This window comes from Haemaphysalis longicornis, unplaced genomic scaffold, assembly GCF_048455015.1.
Source record: "Haemaphysalis longicornis isolate Haplotype H1 unplaced genomic scaffold, Haemaphysalis longicornis Haplotype H1 scaffold_9, whole genome shotgun sequence".
Classification (NCBI taxonomy): Eukaryota; Metazoa; Arthropoda; class Arachnida; order Ixodida; family Ixodidae; genus Haemaphysalis; species Haemaphysalis longicornis.
The window spans coordinates 42,224,834-42,245,589 of NW_027526460.1; the positions used below are offsets into that span (position 1 = coordinate 42,224,834).

General features: G+C 46.6%; 2 long non-coding RNA genes across 5 annotated transcripts in view; both read right to left on the reverse strand.

Annotated features, from left to right (window-relative positions):
- Positions 1-20,756, reverse strand: part of LOC144151588 (uncharacterized) — a 255,230-nt gene that overhangs the window by 224,416 nt on the left and 10,058 nt on the right. The gene's annotated exons all lie outside the window — the stretch shown is intronic.
- LOC144152451 (uncharacterized) lies at positions 2,096-4,081 on the reverse strand. 2 transcript variants are annotated; one of them, XR_013319170.1, is made up of 4 exons: positions 3,929-4,081; positions 3,588-3,733; positions 3,373-3,495; positions 2,096-2,322 (listed from the first exon to the last, which is right to left on the reverse strand). It is a non-coding gene; the product is annotated as an uncharacterized LOC144152451 (long non-coding RNA). The 2 variants fall into 2 exon arrangements; XR_013319169.1 differs by having other exon boundaries at positions 2,096-3,495.

The window sequence follows — 20,756 nt, forward strand, 5'->3', positions numbered from 1 at the left end:
AACAGTGCACCACATTTTTTGCAACTAAATTATGTGGATCGGTGTTCCAAATAAAAGTATGCGGATCACTGTTCCAAATAAAAGGGTAGTTTAAGTTACTGGAACATTGATCCATGTAAAATGATTATGGAATTTATCCGGTGCGCCGTTCCAGGTACCTTCAGACCAGCTGTTTATATAAAACGGTGTTCCTATAGGCATTGGGAAGCTGTCTATGGGACTCCACTTTTCCAATATTTCTGCTTTCCTGTCGGTATACACCGCGGTCATATGCCAGGCTGGCGGATGCATTGGTATCAGCAGGAAACCGCAAGCACCATTTTAACACAGCCTTGATATATGACCCGCAGTGATACCAACAATTGGAAAGCAGAAACCACCGCAGCAGTGTGGTCCCTGACAGTTCCCAACAGTTGCCTATCGGAGCACAGTTCTATATAAAAGTTGGTCTGAGGCACCTAGAGCGGCACACCCTCTTTGGCTTCACCCGCAGAATCCTGTGCTGGGTTTCAGCTGCATATAAAAGAAACAATATACTTGCATTAAAATACGCACGAAACAAACTATTATGACTCATACACTGCTTTTCAACATACTATACAACTTTATTGGGTGTTAGTATTCATACATTTCAGATTTGAATAGCTGTCTATTTTAAATTGCACAGAAAATGACCAACGTACAAGGAATAAATACCATAATGATAACACTAGGCTCCAAATGGCATTTTCACATATTCACTTTTACTCAAAAACATGGTTAATAAAGACGGTATTAGGGTCGACTGCTTCATAAATAAATAGACGTGTGCGTCTATCGCGGCACTGACACAGACACTATACAACAGTGAGCATCAAATATGCTGTCTTATCAGATAAACCAAGGTAATTCAAAGGCGGAATTACTCATTGCGCTTGCCATACTGTGTTTACGCAAAACTGTTTGGGAAAATGCAGTTTGCTATTAAATTGTATAGGGAAAGGCCTAAAAACAAGCCATACACGGTTGTATTATCAGAAACCTACAACAGTACAGTGCAAGAGTTTAGGAAAACAACGCTCGAGCCAAGATTAACGATAAAACATTTTGACACGAGAGGTCACATGCGGCAGTATGCCACAATTAAAACATGATTATTAAAGATAGTAGTTTCCTGACACCAGACGTAAGTGTAACATCAAGCTATTTGTAGGCAAAATAGACTTCATGAGCGTCCTGAAAAGGCCTTTGACTTAAGGCACGTTACTTGACCAAACAATTTGTAGTTGTTTAAAATTTCATCCCAGGAAATCTCACAAAAGCTAGCGTGAAGCTTATATAATTTTGCAAACCAGGTAGTTACACATAATAAAATTTAACAAGCAGACTAATTATATACGTCATCAATTCAAGCGGGAACAAGTCAGACATCCCTAAGAAGCAAACAAGCCAGCGTTGAATCATACAGGGGACCAGTTTTACAAAGCAGACTTGAAAGCATTTTTTCCAGCCTCAACGTTTTACCTTAGGTAAAATTCACAGTTGCGTGCTATAAAAACCCTCCCGTCTTGCTGTCAGTGTAATTGTGACCAAATCCCTGCTTCTGCCAAGCAAGAAATGCAACTTTGTTCAAAGGAGAAGACTTGTTCAAGCCAAATAAGCACATTTTAAATTCTTCTACGGCATGGGTGTCAGCTCACTTACAGTACTAAAATTTATCAATGAAGGCGCAAGCCATCTACGTAAATAAGCACTGTCACTTTTGCATCAGCAGCAGCACTGCCACGAAAAAAAATTTCAATAGGACGTTACAATGCGGTGCCATGAACTACATTAACACCCACTATAGATTCAAAGACAGCCTGTGCATTGTGCCAATGATAAAAAATAAGGCACGATTTCAGTGTTCAGTTGACATGAAACTTGCATGTGCCAGTGACTTAAACCTCTTCATCTGATTTCACCCCCTTCATGCCTTTCATCTGACCTCCTTCATGACTTTCAAGAGATACTTTAACCTCTACCAATAATTTAAAATCCCAAGTAGAGCTGAACACTTCAAGTATTTCAACAAAGACTCCAACTTAAATCCACTGTCAAATTTCTCATGCTTTCCAAGAACTCCGTGCAAAAGTCCCAAGAACTCTTCAAAGGCACACAACCATAAGAACATGATGACACGATGAAAAAGATGACATATGCGGCGAAGAGGATGACCACATCCTGAAGTGACAATGCAGGCGGCGAATCCGTGATGTGTTTCTTGCGGGCGATATTGATGGCGCCAGTCCCTTCTCTCAGAATAACCGGGCCTCGAGAAGACTTACTGCTCACCTCATGTACCTTCAAGGAGACAAGAATATTTTGTTACATGGTTGCTTTAAATGAGTGAGTTGCTTAGGCCCTTTCATAACACAGTAAATGATTTAAAATCAGTGATTTCTTGCGTTTTTTCTGGGAGTGAAGGTGAAAGTGCGCTAAACAATATCACCACAGACAATCAATGAAATTGCCCTGATTCTGGAAAGTATCCCACCTTGCTGCCTCGGTATCCTGAATATAAGGTTTTTTATCCTTGAGAGGTTTCGTTTATTAGTCAAATAATAATTACTATAATCACCTTTCGGCATTATATTTTACACACCTTCTCTCTGCAAAAAATGTTCTCTGTACTGTATAATGTGCTCCCTAGAATGCTGTAGTGAGGCTGTCTTAATATAACTTACAGCTAAACGATGTTTCTACCGCAAAGAAATAAATGGCCAGTCATAGGAAATCATAAATATCGCACTGTGGAAGAAATTTTTGGGGGAATTAGTTCCACCTAAAGTATTTCCCTCTCGATATGTATTACCTCCATGGTTCGTAGTGGTATGAGGCAAAAGTTGAGTTGACTAATGCTGAACTAGGCTGTTGCACAATTTTCTTTCTTATAAATCACAACTATAGCACATTTTCTTGCAGACGACACTTTCTGTGCTCTACACAATTCCCTTAAAAAAATTACCCCTTATTTAACCACCTGTCAAAATGCAATGCAAGCATTACTCGTGCTACGGCTGTATTTGGGAGTATTATTGGTGCTACGGGCGTATTAAAAGCGGGAAATTAAAATCGTCAGTTGCCACCGTATTGTTGTAGCAGCAACCACGTTGGGCGTGTCCGTGGTGCTGGCAAATCACAGCAACAACTCTCAAGGTGTAAAAGCTAAATATTTACAAAACTTAAATACAAAATAGTGTTTTTTTTTGGCCACTGTTGGAGCATCCGTAATAGGCGGAATGTGAACACAATGGCCAATATTGGCGTTCACGATAACTTGTTAACAGTGAGATTTCATTAGGATGAACAGCCCCAGAAATTGAGTCCCGCAAAAACAAAATGCCAGCTTACCCAACCAAAATTAAGACCCGGGTGTTTCTGCCAGGGACGTCGCAAAGTGCACTTCCAGGAAAGTTTCGCTAACGTGTTCCGAAAAGCTCCTACTGTCACCTTAAGCCACAGGCCAAGCTGTCACTGAAAAGAAGTTCAAGTTTCAAACCATTAGTTACAAAGAAACTACCTAAAAACGCGCCATGAAAGACCCAAAAATGGCAGTGCGTACTTACTTGTAGAATGCAATGATTTCATCCCGTGCAAGAGCTTTAATGTGTTGCCTTCTGATGATACACTTCCAAGAAGGGGTCCAAATACAATTAAAATGGCCATATGCATTCCTTGTACAGCTGTTTTAGGTCTATCTTCCCCCTATTGCCTAGAAAATAAACAGTACAAAAATATCAGAGAATAAATTTATTCCTTGCTTTACCCAGGGAGCACGAGAAAATATTGAACAATGTCTGATTCGTTCCACGAAAGTCGAATGTATTTTTTACAGCGGAAGCCCTGGTAATCTTTTCTTGCTAAACAATTTGAGATATAAAAATATTTGAACATACTTTAAGCTCACCTGTCCTTGGTCTATGCGAACTGGTGAATATCTGCACAATATGCACGACTCAAAAGGTACTCTTTTGTGGCTTATGAGCTCCACAGGGGATTCATAATCCGCCGCACTCTCCCCGACGACCCGTCAGCATGCCGAAGATGTCTTCAGCCAGTAAATGCCACATCCATGACTTCGCAGGAGATGTAAAGAACGGAAATAATTTGTTTTCATTTTTTTTTAGAGAAACAAAAACATTTGTCACAACCTATCAGTGGAGGGCCAAATGTCTCCACAGTCAGCCACAGACTCTTTCTGAACAGGTCATAGAGTATGAATACAGAATGTAGCAATCTGCTTTTGTATAATTTCTACGTTCAAAGGAGAACAAAAATGGATTAATGTTTGGTGCACATCATGATTCAGCAACTTTGCACCTGAGCGTTTCGAAAATTATTCCAACTCTCTAGCTGCCACTGACATTGATAGCATAAAATGGCAGGAATGAATTATTTTTAAACTTTCTTTGTGACGTTAAAACTTCTAATAGTCCACACGTGAGCTTGATGGGTAATTATTCTGAGGTCTCAGGTTACCACTGACATTGACAGCATAGAAACGGCTCCACACTTTCTGCGTGTTTCCACCTGACTTCCCCTCCACAAAAGGAACGTTTTGTTACTAAGCTGCTGCTCAGACAACCATTTTCCCTTGCATTTCACTACACGTCAGGGAGCCAACTAAAGTTGACTAGTGTAAATAGACCATCTGAATTCATCGAAGGCATTGGAAGAAACGGGGAACAACTACACACAGCACAAATAAACGTAAGCAGTGCTGCCGCCAACGTCTTGAACGCACATCAACATTAGGCGGAATAGCGTGATTAGCACAGTAAATTTATGGCTCTCAGAAGACCAACACAACGCAATTAACACGGAAGTTTGAAAATACCGATAAGGCTAAAGACAGACGCTCCGACAAACAAGCCGTGCAGTGTGTGCGCGCGAGACAATAGCGTGCGACTAACCCGAGAAGATTCAGTACCGCTGACAGGTACAGCAACCGTCAATATACAACTAAGCAACACCACACCATAAGGGGACATGCAGACTCGAGAAATGCGCGCACCAGCAACTTTCTAAATAGCACTAGCTAACGTATGCAGTCAGAAATGTCAAGCCGACTCCGACCCAAAAACACACAAGCTTAAGTGAATAACGGCCGCAAACGTTTCTCGCATCGAACAGGCAGCGGAGCGGCACGTTTATCGGACGCAGTGATGAACATGTCAATGAACAACAACCGTTACCAGAACATAAATAAGCAGCACTGACCTTTTTTGCGCCTCCCGGCAAAACTTCACTTCGTCGAACGGTAAATACAGCCCGAGGACATGAAGAAATCCGCAGTTTCACGCCACAACCAAACTGGTAACCGTTCCCGCCAGTCTGACCGACAGTTCATTTAGTACATCAGGCGCATAACGCGATCAATCAAGAAAACCGCTATAGAAGGCCACTGGTGGCGCTGCATGCGGACGAACAAAAACTAGCTTGCGAAAACGTTGAGACGTAGGGGCGCTGCTGTCGTTAAAAGTGTTCACGCAGTCCCGTTTTTCCCTCATCGTCGTTGTACCCATTGCCGTCCCACTATACCATGCATCAACGCAAGCGGCGCTGATTCTTTCCTCCATGCGGCGCTGCCTTGCGGCTGTCAACGCATGCGCACGGCATGCCGCACTGAAGTGGCGGTCGTTTCGTAATGGTTTCGGCCAACGTTTTCTTCCTCCGTGCCTTGGGCGATGCACGCCGTGGCCAGTGACCAGTCCGTGGAAGAGATCACAAGCTCGGCACCCTTGATCGCTTATATTTGCTTCGGAAAATGGGAGTAGGCCTCTTAGCGGACGTCTACGCGGCTCTGAGGCTGGAACAAAGAGCTCAGATATTAGCCAATTTAACACGTTAGTTGGGCTAAAGTTGTTTCTCGCCGCGGGCCGTGAGCGCGTGCGGTATGTGTGCATAAACTTCAATGACAGCTTTACTTCGTTCTTTGCAGTGAAAACAAAACGACGCTTCTTTATTGACTGCGTTCTCTTGACAACGAGTCTTTCCAATACCAATAATATATACTGCGACGCTCTTTGATATCCACGTTATAGAAAACTAGTTCCGTATAGTGAATCCAGTGTGATTACTCGCTAATAAGCGAGTGCAGGAAGAGAGCAACGGGGGGACCAGGAGGAGAAGGCAGGTCATTCGGTGAACTTGAATTACTATGGCAAGTAACAACATTAGGGTAACATTGCGAATTTTCGCGATACTGCAATGCATAATTTGAAATAAGAATGACATTTCAGTATAAATATATAGAATGTAAGGCAGATGCCGCGGGGTAGATTTAGTTCTCCGGGTTCTGTGTCGTTCTCCTCCTGCAAAGAGGCTTTCGTTTTTGCTTGTGAAAATTAATAGCCGGGACGAGACAAAATACAAAAACGAACTTCTTAGCATATAACTGCATGCGTAGCATGATGTGTGCGGTGTAAAATGTGACGCAGTCGGTATACCATTATGTATGTACCCCATCACAACATAAGTAACGTGGACTAAGTGCCATTGAGCGCGTACTACACCACAGCGAGATGATGACTAAGTGTTGAACAAAAACTGCCGTTTCTACGAAACTTTGTAAACCAAATGCATAAAATGTAATGGCCTCAATAAGTATTTCGTAATGAAGATGTTCACAAAAGCACCATGAATTCTTCAGCGCTATAGCAGCTATGGCTTTGCCCGAACGACAGACGGGGAAAGCGAAGACGTTTAGTCCTCCTCAAATTGAAGTCACTGGTGATTTTGTATACTTGACGCCTCAAATTAGAAAAATACGATGTTCACGAAAGCGGTTTGGGTGCCGCAGAACACCTGGAAATGGGTTCCTGCAATTTCTTCTTTTGCCTAAGATATCCTCCTCACGATATTTTTAATGCTTTGTACGGCGTTGACAAAAAAGTGGGATTTCGTTTTCTATCAAAGGACATCACTAAAACTACAGCTTAGCCGTATTATGAAAGTTAACTGCTGGAAGGCAGTTTCATAGATGTCGGCGAAGTTCATTAAATTTTATGTGCGGTGTGCGCGTGTATGTTAAACGCGCACGTGCATCTTGGGTCAAGAAGCACCTAATATATATGCGGTTCATTGTTCCAGTTGATGCATGAAAGAGAGCATACTTCACTGCCATGCACGAGTTATGTGGAGCAAGACACGAGCAAAAAATATACAAACGCACTCTCCCCAACCGTTTACTGGGACATAAGTGGAACAGTAACCGGAACCGCCGACATCGCATGACCCCATTTCTTCGGTTCCAGATAAAAACCGCGAACATAAAGAAAACAAGCTGACGGTTCCAGATAAGATCCACCTATATGCTTCGTTCCAGTTATTCTTTCGTTTGGATCCACATAAAATATATGGATCACCCTTTTTAACTGGAACTTATATGGAACCAGATTAAGAGTGTACTGTCTAGAAGCGCCCACTGTGCCCCGTGTAGTGTTTTTGCAACGAATGATCACCCTCGAGTGGCCGTAGTGACTGTACTCATTTAAGCACTCAGCGGTCCCGAATTTCATCTTCCCAGGTCAAGCTTGACCACCGTCCATTTACAGCCCAAACGGCCATGTGTCAGGACCTCAGTAACCACAAGGCGACCATGCTATTTTCTCTGTCAAGTTTATAAAAGCGCTTTTCTACTTTCCGAATTCTTTACGTCGTAGTAAACGTTAATAGGCAGTTTATTACCTTGTGCAACTTTGTGAATATCTGAGATTTTATTTCCGTTTTTATACCCGTTTTTTTTGTTTTGTTTTTTTACTTTCTCATCATCCTGTCATCCTCGCCACAGGGGTGAGATCGCAGAGCGGACGTTTCCGTGGGTAACCTTCCTACCTACGCGCTATTATTTTCCCTTCTGCCTGCGTACCAGAGAAACACTAAAAAAGTCATCGTAGGAATTTGTTTGTTTTGAATATTTCTCTATTATCTTGAACCATTTAGTAGCATCTGCCCGTTTCACACCTGAAGAGCTGTGTGTGATAACATGTGCGGATACAAATGAGTAACCCAAAGCACTGGCCTCGAACACAAAGTGCTGCGTGCAGAGTGCTGCGTGCAAAGTGAGTGAGGGAGTGAGTGAGTGAGTGAGTGAGTGAGTGAGTGAGTGAGTGAGTGAGTGAGTGAGTGAGTGAGTGAGTGAGTGAGTGAGTGAGTGAGTGAGTGAGTGAGTGAGTGAGTGAGTGAGTGAGGTGAGTGAGTGAGTGAGTGAATTGCAGCGAGTTGTGAACAATGCCATACACGTAACGTGAAAATACCATAAAAGAGGGGTCAGAACAATGGCAAAGACTTTTGGGCGCTAACATTTACTTTCATTTAAGCTTCAAACAAGATATCTGCGTGTTTAGGGGCTTATGGTACAAATATCCATATGCACATTGCAGCTTTATTGTATTCGTTCGAACTAATATAACAAACTTTTTGTGCATACTTGTTCCTTTTGATACGCTTTGCTTAGCAGCAATTGGGATAATTGCCAAATCTTTGTACCTGTTTGTCCGGCTGTCTGTTCTCAAAGAATCAACCTTCCTTCGGCCGCTTAGCGCTCCCCTAAACGGGTTTAAAAATCGGGCTCAACTTCTGGGCGGGAACAAACCTTTACGGCCTTTGCATGACGTTGGACCATGCATTTGTCTTTGTTTGTTTGTTTGTTTGTTTGTTTGTTTGTTTGTTTGTTTGTTTGTTTGTTTGCATGGTTTTCTTTTGACTTTGCGTTTTTATGTTTGTTATCTACCCACTCCTTTGCTGCATTTCATTTGTCCCTGACGTGCTTATACGTCCTTCGACCCTTCAAGCGCTTCGTGACTGCTCCTATGTCCACCTTCAACGCAGGTTGTTGCTTTTTTCGCAGCGACGTTTCCCCCCGCTTCCTCTTGGCCTCTCCCGCTCGACTGCAGGTCGGTCAGCCCCGCTCCTACCGACAGCCACTTTCGTCTCAATACCAGTAAAGAAGCCACCACGTTATCTCGACCAAAGTGACCCATCTCGGAAGGGGACACTGACGCCGCCGCGCTCCGTGGCGAAAAAAGCGAAGAAGGAACTAGATCGTGGCACGAACAAGGCGGCAAACTCACGGGGCGGGAAGGTAGAGTAAGCAAAAATAAAGCAAAAAGGTTAAGACAACCGGAAAATACAACAAAGCTGCCCGACTTATCGCAGGTGGGACCGGCCGACCGCAAGTAAGAAGAGTATGCCGCGTGCTATATCTGAGCGCGATAGAGACCGGGGGAAGAGAGCAAAAACACGTAGCCGAAACGTCATCCGGGGGAGGACAGCGGAGGAAGAAGATAGGACCATCTCTCGCCGCCTTCACCGGTGGAAGGGAGCGTGGTCAAATGCCTGCTGCGGCGTCCCTGTCTCGGGAGCTATTCCTGCCTTTCGGGCCGTGTTCTCTTTGCTCTGGTGATGTTATTTCTTCGCTGAGTTGGTTCGCTCCTGGTTTCTCGCTTTCCCTTGTGGTAGCTGCTTTAAATTCTTCTGGACCTGAGGGCGAGAGAACGAGAGGGGGGACGTGGGGGTGCCGCGGTGGGGTGGAGGGTCCGAGTCCGGCTGACGTTTCGGCCCTATTACGGCAGTCGAACCACGGCGATGCCGCCTTGCCATCTGGCACGCCCGACACAGAATGTGTGTCGGAACGGAAACCGCGAACAGCAGTTTCCGGACGTCTTGTTCACTTGCGCTCGTCTCCCGGGCCCTGTGTCGGCGTGAAAGTTTTAGCACCGCCACATTCCTGGCACGATCAACGCTCGTCTCGGCGTGTGTCATGCCCAAATGATCTTCACCGAAATAATTAAGTAAAAGCAGAGGTAAGACTCAGAGGAGGCTGAAGTAGAGGTTAGAATAAAGCGTAATGTGAGGCAGGTGGTTTGTAGTTCGTTACCTCCAGTTATCCAATGCCTTCTCAGCAGAGCCGAGATGACTGCCGGCAACCTACGTCATTGTGTTTTACCGTTATCACAATGTGCTTTAGGTCAGTCTCAGCCCATTTCTGGTAAAAAAATTAATATTACCTTACGGTATTTAAGAATGAGGGGCTAGTTGAATGGGCACACTAAGGAAAGCCAACAGTTCATTCTTATGGTGCAACCTAGTTGAACTAGCAACCACCTTCAGCTGGGAGCGGAACGTTCACCGCGAACGTCTTGCACATTAAGATTGTACGCAGACTAGATCCCGCTCCTATGTTCCAATTCGCTCAAAAGACTACTTCAAGCGCGTACGAGGAACTGCCGAAGACCGCCTACAAAGGCCTACTCCAAACGCTCCTCCCGATTTGCGACCGGAGCGGTACAATAGAAGGACAGATCTGTCGACAAGGCGAAGCGGCGCGTAAGGAAAACCCAAGGGCATAAAACAGCAGAGAGGAAATCGAGCGGTCCCGGACAGTACTAAACATAACTATAAACATAAAGCTTTATCTTGCGAGATAATTTTACGACTGCGCCGTGGTCGGCGGCTCGTTCCCGTGCTCCTGCAGGCGCATATACGAGCGCCCATCGGCCGCCTGCGCAATCCGGGCTTTCTCAACGGGAATATACGGCGGGCGGCCTTTCTTACGGGCAATTAGAGCGGCCCGGACATGCGGAGAGTGGAGCCACCGCGCCTTGGGCTCCGCATGCTCTTATTCGCGGTTTGCTGGCGCGGTGAGCGTACGTGCTTGTCGCGGAAGCTGGACAAGGCGTGGACGTTCGGGTGGGTACGAGCGAGGCGGTTTCGTTTAAATCATCCCCTTCACAAGCGCTCCTTTCAACGAGGATTTACGGTTCGTGAAAATACAATAAAATAAATGAGAGTTTGTAAGCCCCTACATCGGTAGTGTCGGCGCCTGCGTCGGTCCCTATACGTCGGTTGTTACGGCTTCCTTTTCATTTTTGTTCGTACGAGCGGTTATTACAGTAATAGCTGCGTTTTAGACCAGTGTTTATACGGCTGGGTCACGTAACCTGCAGCCACGTTGAGCACAACCGAATAGATTAAAACAAAAGAGCACAGAAGAACACCGCCTGGTGCGTTTTTTTTTTCTTGTTATTAATAATGTTATGAGGCATTTTCTCTCGGAGAGAATAAAATTCGATGGTGCGCACAATAGTTCCACTTTATAACATTTACGGCCCGCTCCGCTGAGGTCGTATGCCACCTGCTTGGTGTTTACAGTTAGGGGATTCTCCGGTCATATTCGTCAAAAGGGGCAGTTCCCACGACCTCGGTGCCCCGGACTGGATGCCGGATAGGGCTGCGTAGCGCGGTTATGAGCGCCGAAGCACTGTCATAGTAAATACATCGCAGTGCATTATTCTGACCGCGGCAAAGGCGAACCGTACATCAAGCACAAAACAGAACAAGCTCAGGCGCTCCGCTTGGAAGACCAGGAGTGGCGTGCGGCAGTTGCGCGCGCATATGAATACCAATTCATAGGAAGCGTACTCCATAAACCCTGAATTGAACGATTCGGAGACGGTTGGATTCGTCACCGTTACTATCGTCGTCGTCTGTATATATGTGTCCTTTACAGGGCAAAGTCTCTCCCACAAACCTCGAACCTTTCTTGCCTTGCACTGTCCGGGTCAATTACTTGCCCCCGAAATTCCCTATTTTATCCATCCACCGAGTTAATTGTCCTCCCCTAGTTTTAGTCCCGTCTCTCCGTATCCCCTCTGTTACCGTACCATAGCATTCTAACGATTGCCAGCTCTCTGCGTTGTTGCGGTATGTGTTTATTAAACTTAATTACAATCCGTGCCTTGACCTCGGTCATCTCATTAGATGCCTAGGCAAGGCCCACGTGTTCCTCTAAACATTTTTTATGTCTTCCACCAGGGTTTATTCCCCTTTACTAGACGCCCGTTCCCCGTCCTCAGTGTTGCTGAAATATTTCTTTTTTTTTCCGTTGCGCGGTGGGCTTACGTAACATTTCCTTCGAGGTGTTTACTAAGGCGTCAAGTTTCTCTTCCGCAAGCCATCACCGGCAGTATACATTGGTTGTATACTAATCTACGTAATTCGTTATTTGTGAGTTCTTGGCGAATGCTCCCTAGTCTTAGCCCGTAATACCGTTCATTATTAGAGAGTGCTTGGCAAATGCTCCCTAGTCCTAGCCCGTAATACTTCTACGGCAGGTTTTTTTTTTTTTTGCGCTGTTTTCTTGTGACGACGTAATGGAGTCTTCATCTCCCGAAGTTCAATCACTCGTCTCACAATAATATGCTTGGCGATCCTCTACAAATTTTGTCGTTGTCATTGTTGTTTATCTACTGGCGAAATATAGACATTCAGGAGCGCCTTACATGTACCTGATCAGGTCATCATCATCATCACCAGCCTGTCTACGCCCACTGCAGGGCAAAGGCCTCTCCCATTATTCTCCAATTACCTCGGTCCTGTGCCAACTGTGACCAATTTATCCCCGCAAACTTCTTGATCTCATCTGCCCATCTAACTTTCTGCCGCCCCCTGCAACGCTTGCCTTCTCTAGGGATCCACTCTGTTACCCTTAATGACCAGCGGTTATCTTGCCTTCGCATTACATGCCCTGCCCACGTCCATTTCTTCTTCTTAATCTCTACTAATATGTCTTTAACACCAGTTTGCTCCCTGACCCACTCCGCTCTCTTCTTGTCCCTTAATGTTACACCTATCATTTTCCGCTCCATTGCCCGCTGAGTCGTTCTCAATTTAAGTTGAACCCTCTTAGTGAGCCTCCAAGTTTCTGCCCCGTAGGTGAGTACCGGTAAGATGCAGCTGTCATACACTTTCTTCTTCAGCGACAATGGTAGGCTGCTATTCATTATCTGAGAATGTCTGCCATATGCACCCCACCCCCTTCTGATCCTTCTAATTATCTCTGCCTCATGGTTGGGATCTGGGGTCACAACTTGGCCTAAGTAGATATATTCGCTTACCACTTCCACTGCCTCGCCACCTATCTCAAACTGCTGTGCTGTCCCAAGGTTATTGATCATTACTTTAGTTTTCTGCATATTAATTTTCAGGCCCACGGTTCTACTCTGTTCGCCCAGTGCGAAAAGCATGCTTTGCAATTCGTCCCCCGAGTTACTTAGCAAGGCAACGTCATCAGCAAATCTGAGGTTACTGAGGTATTCTCCATTAACCCTTACTCCCACCTGTTCCCAATCCAACGTTCTGAATACTTCTTGTACAGCCTGATCAGGTACAGCCTTATAAAAGGCATGTCAAAACGGAAGCAAAGAGCTGCAGGTCTTGTGCCCGACCAAATACTGAGTTACTATACGCATCCGGTGGACGTTCCCGTTAGCAGTTAGCGCTAGCACGTGCCGAATTAAGCCCCGCTGAGGGGACCGGAACCGAGGTGAGTTCCGGGAAGTCTCCACCGGAGGAATTCCGCTGCAGCTGCAGGAGAGTCGTACGCGAGTTTCGATAGTAGACAACGGAGGCGTTCCTGAATGGAAGTGGAGTGACACAGAACGATAAGAAATATCAGGGGGGAGGGCGGAGCATGACAGATACGACGCTCGTTGCGTAATTTATGGCGGTGTACGATTCTCCCTCGCCGCTGCTGTGACCGGCAGCGGCCTGTGGAAGGAGCAAACGAGCCGCACAGATGTATTGCGCGCTTGCGTAACCTGCATTACACGCCTATGTTCTTGCATGGGCGTGCGTGTGGCCACGCCGGTATGCGGGACCGGGGCTAGAGCCCCCTAACAGATGTAACGCAAGGGAGAAGGTTCAGCCCTGCAGGTGGATTCAAACGCCGCGTGTGCTTATGAAAATTGGTGCTCGTGTGAAAACCACCACTTTGGTTTCGTGGCTTCGCCCGAGACTGGTTCCATACATTCATTCACAAAAACTCGTCACTCACTCACTCACTCAGTCACTCACTCACTCACTCACTCACTCACTCACTCACTCACTCACTCACTCACTCACTCACTCACTCACTCACTCACTCACTCACTCACTCACTCACTCACTCACTCACTCACTCACTCACTCACTCTCACTCACTCACTCACTCACTCACTCACTCATTGCGGCACTTCGCGGAACATCTTTTTTTATTAACGATCAACTCTAGGCATGAGGTGTAGAGCATCTGCTCATTATGCTGGCTTAGCCTTAGGTTTTCAGTGAAAGCTAGCTTTCGCTTGAAAGTTGGCTTTGCCACAATGTTACAAGGACGCAAGAAATTTGACCTTCCCCTATCCCATTCTCCCCGTTTTCTTCTTGCCGCTTCCCGGGGATAGTAGCTCTATCAGTGAAAACTAATAGGTGCGACGAGTGGCCTTATGCGTCGGACAGTTGCATGTCGTATAGGTCTTCGACCCAGTTCTCCGACTCAGACACTGGTGAAGCATCGGTATAACAGACTCGCAAAAGCGTAACAACGGGCAGGTTCGGTAGAGTGTCCCTCATGAGTAGACGTTTGTCCCTATTGAGAAGATGGATCCCTCTAGCTCCGGAGGCGTCTGTCATGGCGTCGTCATGTACGTTTCTTCGCCTTTTTGTTAGGCGCTCTGTGCTTCCTTCGCACCATTAGATCAACTTTTTTATTCACTTTATTTAGAGTTTTGTTTCTTGCATTACATTGAGGGTCACTTTTCTTTTTACTTTTGCTTTCTCTGTATACTTATTGGCTTCCCAATCTTTCACACCCACCTTACTGCATTGTATGATGATATTTTTAAGAAATGTATGATGATGTTCTCGTAATCTTGTTTATATTTCCATTTCCCGTATGTCGCCTATATGCCCCCAAGTTCCTCATCTTTATATAGACCCCCTTACCTCATGCTACACCTGGAGCCTGCAAGGGTTTTCTACATAAATAAATAATCATCCCCATCTGGCGTAGTAAGCACTGCCGCTAGGACAGCTGAACTATCCTGCCTACATTAAAGATCTCCCTCTCTCTCTCGCGCTCTCTCTCTGTATGAGTGGGTCACGCCCTTTTAATCTATATTGTAACTATTTCCTTAGCGATAATAGTAAAAAATTAACTGTGAATTTTTTATTCCCGTCTATACGTTAACGAACTAACATCGGAAACATCTAGCGCATACTTTTTCCCATTTTTTTCTTTTCAGTTTACGCTGCAGTCCGTGATAAGTACGGTCAGGCCAAGCACACAGGCATGGACTGCCGGAAGCCTTGAGGCGCCCAGCAGGTTCATCTATCACTTTTTTTTTTTAATTCCAGTTATTCGCCAACTGCTCCTCCGACGTGAAAAATAAAAGCAAACAAAAACCAAAAAGAGCCTACAGGACTTGTTTCGTATTTAGGTGGTGCACCTCAAGCGAGGGAAAGCGAAAACGGGAGGGGTCAAGGTGCAAGTCGTTCTTCTCGCTTTAACCTTTGTCTCTAGGCGCCTCAACCGGGCAGGGGCTCGCCATAATTATATCGCCCGGCCGCCTCAACCAGGCCGCTTTTGTGGACGCGACAACACTTGCGTCATAGGGCCCTTATCTGCACGCTTGAGAACGCGCATCGCGCGACACTCTTGCGAAACCGCCGCTAAAAGGAAAATCGACGGGACGTGGCCCTAAGGGTGCGATGAAGAAGAAGTAGCGCCGATTTCTCCCGTTGGCTCCGACGCGTTTGGCGGAAGGAGGAAGCCGCGAGCGCCTCGAAGCCGTTGCCAGAAGTGGCCGCCGCCGAAAGGCGCCCCACAGATTAAAACGACGGAGCAAGAACAAGAGCCGTATAGAGGCATGCAGGATGAACCTGGAGGGACGATCGAAGGTGATGGAAGGGGGAGGAGATAAGGGATTAGCCCTGGATTAGTGGCCCGCTCGTGGCCACGTAAAAAGGGCCAGAACGCGCGGAAGAGAAAAGACGACAAGTAGAGGGCACGTTTGTTTTACACCCTTCCGCGCCAGCCGGCCGGGGCAGAAGCCATTGAGTATGTGTGCGCGCTCAAAGTCAACACCTAAAGGCATACAGCGTGGCGTAAAAAAGGAGAAAAGGCCCGCAGAAGAAGCTTCAAATTAGCCCGTCTCAACGAGCGACCATCTCCTCCCTCGTGAGAGAGAGAGAAAAAAAGAGTAGGATTTAGTGTTGCGCGGAACCCCGCCTATTGACAATGGGCTTAAGGGGTGCGTGCCCGGCTGAAGTCTACATAAGCTCGGAACGGGGGAAGTGAGCGTTGTATGATGTTTTTCTTTTTTCTTTTTTGGCTTTCCCTGGTGCGCTACTGCCAGTTCCATATTTTACGAGGCCCGTAAAGAGATATTCCGGGACGCCGCGTGTTTTGAGCGGCCAAACCTCGTTGGTTGGAAAGGGGAAGTAAGAACGAGAAAGTTAGAAAGAAATTAAGCAAGCTTCCCGCACAAGAAGCGCCCGTGAGAAGAGACTGTAGTGTAACGTGCTAATTCAGCATTTGATCAAGCGCTCTCAAAATATTACGTTTTTTTCTGCATTCACGACACCAAAACTGAGAGAGTTCGTTGGCCGCTATATAGAAATACACGATTGGCTCAAAAACGTAATCGCTGTGTTTTTATTCCCCTCTGAACTTGCGAGGTCAACCGTAGTTTTAAAGAAAATAGCCTTTCTCGGGCTACTTAAACGCAAAAATTTTGGTCTGTATGCCTCTCTGTCTGTTCAGCACCCCGCCAAAGCGAACCAGAAGTTGCACAAGAGGTTTCTATACCCACAGCCAAATGTAAACGTCTAAGTACGGTGGCAATGTTCATACTTGTCAACATTGTTGAGCAAAAACAAAACATTATGCTAATGTCAGGTCGAAAATCAATACATAAGTGATATTTGTAGTATTCTTTTATAAAAAAATTGTAGATGAAATACCACATCCACTGCAAAAAAAAAAAAAAAATCCCTCGTCACCTGCTGTTGCCTGCGCCACTATAGCTCCTGGCGGCGTCTTAAGAAATCAAACGGCAACAGTTACGAGCGCTTCTACTAGATAGGTTCACCTTCCGCTTGGAACGAACGTGGAGAAGGGCAACGTGGTTCTATAAACGTTAAAGTATAGGGCGCCTCGATTCACGCGCGTCTCCGCCGTACGGCAGCGCTGGCATCGAGGCACCCGACTTGAAGCAGTGGGACGCGGTAAATTTAAATTGACTTGAGCAAACCTCCAGCGTGTTTACCCTGGGAGGAGCGCGACGGGACAGGAACAGCATGAGAGGTGAGCGGGAAAGCAAAAGGTAGCATTTACTTGGCAAATGTCGACGAAAGTCTCGTCTTTCGTCGACATTTGCAACGAAAGAAGCAGATACGCGGCCAATTTACTTTTTTCTTGTTTTCGTTGCGTAATATAAAACGAAGACGAAAGATTCGAACTAAAATGTCAGGCTAATGTGAGTGAGCACGGCTGTACAAATGTTGGTAAACGTGAGTCTCAAATTTCTGAATCATGCGGTGACGCCTATAGGTTACTTACGTATTGGCTGCACAAGCCCTCTTAAAAACATTCGTGCATTAGACTTAAAAATACGCATTTAATGAGAACAAGAAAAATATTGCGAATAATTCTTGCTGACCCTACCAAACCGACATGCAGATAGGTTCGTTTTCCGGTGATAAGCGCTCAGCAACTAACTTGTATACAAATCAACCGTGGTGCGGAAGCGGCCATACCCGCGGACGTCTCTTTGTAAAAATGATTTTTTTTTACTCCTTCTCACGCTTTTGTCATGGACCGGAAGTACTGAAAACTGCTTCTCACATACGAACAGTCATTAACAAAGGCAATCAGCAAATTAAGAACGATTCTTTCACTTTACGATATCCACCTTCCGCAATCTCGATCAAAGGAGTGAACCTTAAAAAGGAACCATTCCCAGAGGAAGAGAAGTTTGGCGACGGAAGCAAACCGCGGGGGGCGCGGACCCCCGGTGCGACGCGGGTTTCTCAGGCTCGCGCCCGATTCACACGGGATGGAAACCCGTCCCTTGCATACTATAAAACCCGTCGAGGCGCACAGTGTGCCTTCCGCGCACGCGGACCTCGACTCGCGCGACGCCGCGACGGTACGCCGCTGGGCCACTCAGCGGGAGGGAAGCGCACAGCGCCGATAACCGAGCGGTGTGTTCCCTCTACAACCTTTCCTTCTTCGCGAATTGGCAGGACACGGGGAGAAGGCGACCCCGAAGCCAGGACGGTGACAGCGCCAGCAGAAGTTCGGCAGGAAGAAGCCATTCGTACGCCGCGGGAGCCGCAGGACGCGGCCAGAGAACGTCCGAAGACAGGAACGCGCGTTGACCGACCGGGAGAAAGTAGACCCGGACCGACCAACACCTCCCAGACGAAAAATCCCGAGAGCTGCTTCTTCAATACGACGACCAATCTTGGGCCTTTTTTTTACTAGCAACTTTTTAATCGCGACCACTCCAAAGATGTGCAACCGGGTTATCGATCTTCTAATACGACGTGGGTCAAATCTCGGTTTCGGTTCCCCCGTTAAAAAACTGCGCGCAGAAGTGGTTGTCTGTGGTGTGGATGGACGAGCTCGGTGTCGGTCCCCTTCGGAGGCGAATCTCTTCCGTCGAGATGCCTGCACTATGGTTCCGCGGTCCCTTTCCTCTCTATCCGCGTCGTCGACGAGGTAGCGGCGGATAAAACTGTAGGGGATGAGAACTGAAGAGTCCGCTGGGAGCGGGCGGTGCGACCTGTATATATATCCCAGGCCGGCGTACTTCCTGGATCTCCAAGCCGTGGGATTACCGCAGGCGCGGACCGATATGCTCTGGACGGCGGCGTCTCCAGGACAAACGGTCGCATGGGATATAGACACGTAGACGTCGTTACGCTCAACAAGCTCGGAGTAGGGCCTTGTCGGGCCGTGAAGTTGGAGTCCGAGTCCTGTTTCTCCATTTTTGTCTGCTTTTCCCTTGTTTTTCCCTTTAAGTGGTCACTCGTGTTAGGGGAGATACTTGTAAAAGAAACAAATTTGACTCTGCTCTGTGATTTCTTGTTCTTCTACCATCGTATACAGGGAATTTAACTCGCGACTGGGTACCTAAATCATCGGGGCATGGGTAACATAATATATATATCAGCAGAGCCCGCGGGTATCGGGTAGAAATAATCGATTGCGAAGTTGAATGTGGTGCGATTACATTGCAAAGCATAAGGTAACCAAAAAGGATGTCCAAATTGAGAACAACTTCTAGGAGGGGCGACTGTAAACCGATAAAAAATATCGGGTGCAGACATGGTAAACGAAGCGATGATAGCTTGGGTGCAAATACAATATCCCGCCTAAAGCGCACCTTGTTGGAGTGTTCTTGAAGTCCTTCTTACCAGCAAATTTTCCCTTCCATAGCCATCGAGTCAACAGAAAAAAAATTATTTCGGTTGAAATGTTAAACTAGCAAATCCACCGGAGATTGGCACAAAATCAGTTCCCGGGTGGTAGGAATGTGACTGGACCACCCGCGACCGCCCTCGCGCCTCGATGCATAACTGTAAAAATGAACCTGCTTGAACTCAGAGCAAGCGAATAGCCACAAACCAATTCCGCCCCACCACGGCAAGGGGTGCCCCCATCGGGAAAATTTTCACCTTGTGTCACCTGACCCCTTGTTGGTGAAGAGAGGCCTTTATAAGGTGCCTAATAATAGAGAACATGAATAATAGATCATGGTCCTTCGTATATACGAGTAGCCGATATCGAGAGATACCACGGTATGGAGTATAAACCATGAACCTACTGAATCTTGAGAAATAATATAAATCGGCGAGTGTTGAACAGGAAGATCGTACACACAAAGGCCTATTGCCAACTCGGAGGTGATCCCCGGGCAATATTTAGTGTTCGTGCAAACCGCCATCTCTCACGCAAGAACAAGCCGGCGTAGAGACCCACAGCGGCGCACGAACGCAGTGAACGAGTGCCTGTCGTGCTTTCAAGCACTTAAAGCTTGCCACCGCGAAATTCCAGAAATGTCATCCAAGGTCGGCGTTGAGACGGCTTTGAGGCTCTCTGGCCGTTTGCAGGGGTAGTTCTTTAGAGGCGGGCCGGGCCGGGCCTCGAAAAAAAGAAACGTAAGCCTTCGCTGTTTTAGGCATAGCGGGAAGGACGAAATGGGAAGTGCGGTGTTTTAAAGCTTGATGCATTATTAGGGCGCTTGTAAAAGAACAATATGTGTCGGTTCCCACCTATCCCCCTGCCCTTTGTCTCCCTTGAGCACTGGGAGAGAGCACTGTACAGCGCGGACCCTGACGGCCAGCTTTGGCTGGTGCAGGGAGCCCAAGAAGCCGGACGGTCTCGAGGGGTCCTGGAGTGAGGACTCTTCGCCGGGAGTGACTGCGTTAGAGACACGTTTATTCCTCCTTCTCCAATTTGTCGGTCTGGATATGCACCTTGTGTATACATTAAACAATGCCATTTAAAAATGTGTTTAAAATTTTCAAACAATGGCATCTCAAAAAGAGCAAGCCGGTTAAAATATTAGGAAGAAGCAAAATTCGTTCCTGACAGCGCCGCACATTTAGAGGGCAGCAAAGGAACCAAAGCAATCCAGGACAGATGAGAAAATAAAACCAAATGGCACATATCTTTCATTTAGCGATAGGCATATAAAAGAAAAAGCAAAAAATGTTGTCCGTATACAAAGCGACGCTCCTGTCCAAGCAAGCAAGGGCCTTTCGAGGATCGGACAAGTCGGACGACTGTTCCAGGCGGTACAGGTATGCCACCAGGAGCGCTGGCCACGAGACGGCATAAACATGGATTAAGGAAAGCCGCGGAAGGCAGGCAGGAAATGCAGAAAGAGGCCGGGCTCTCGAGCTGC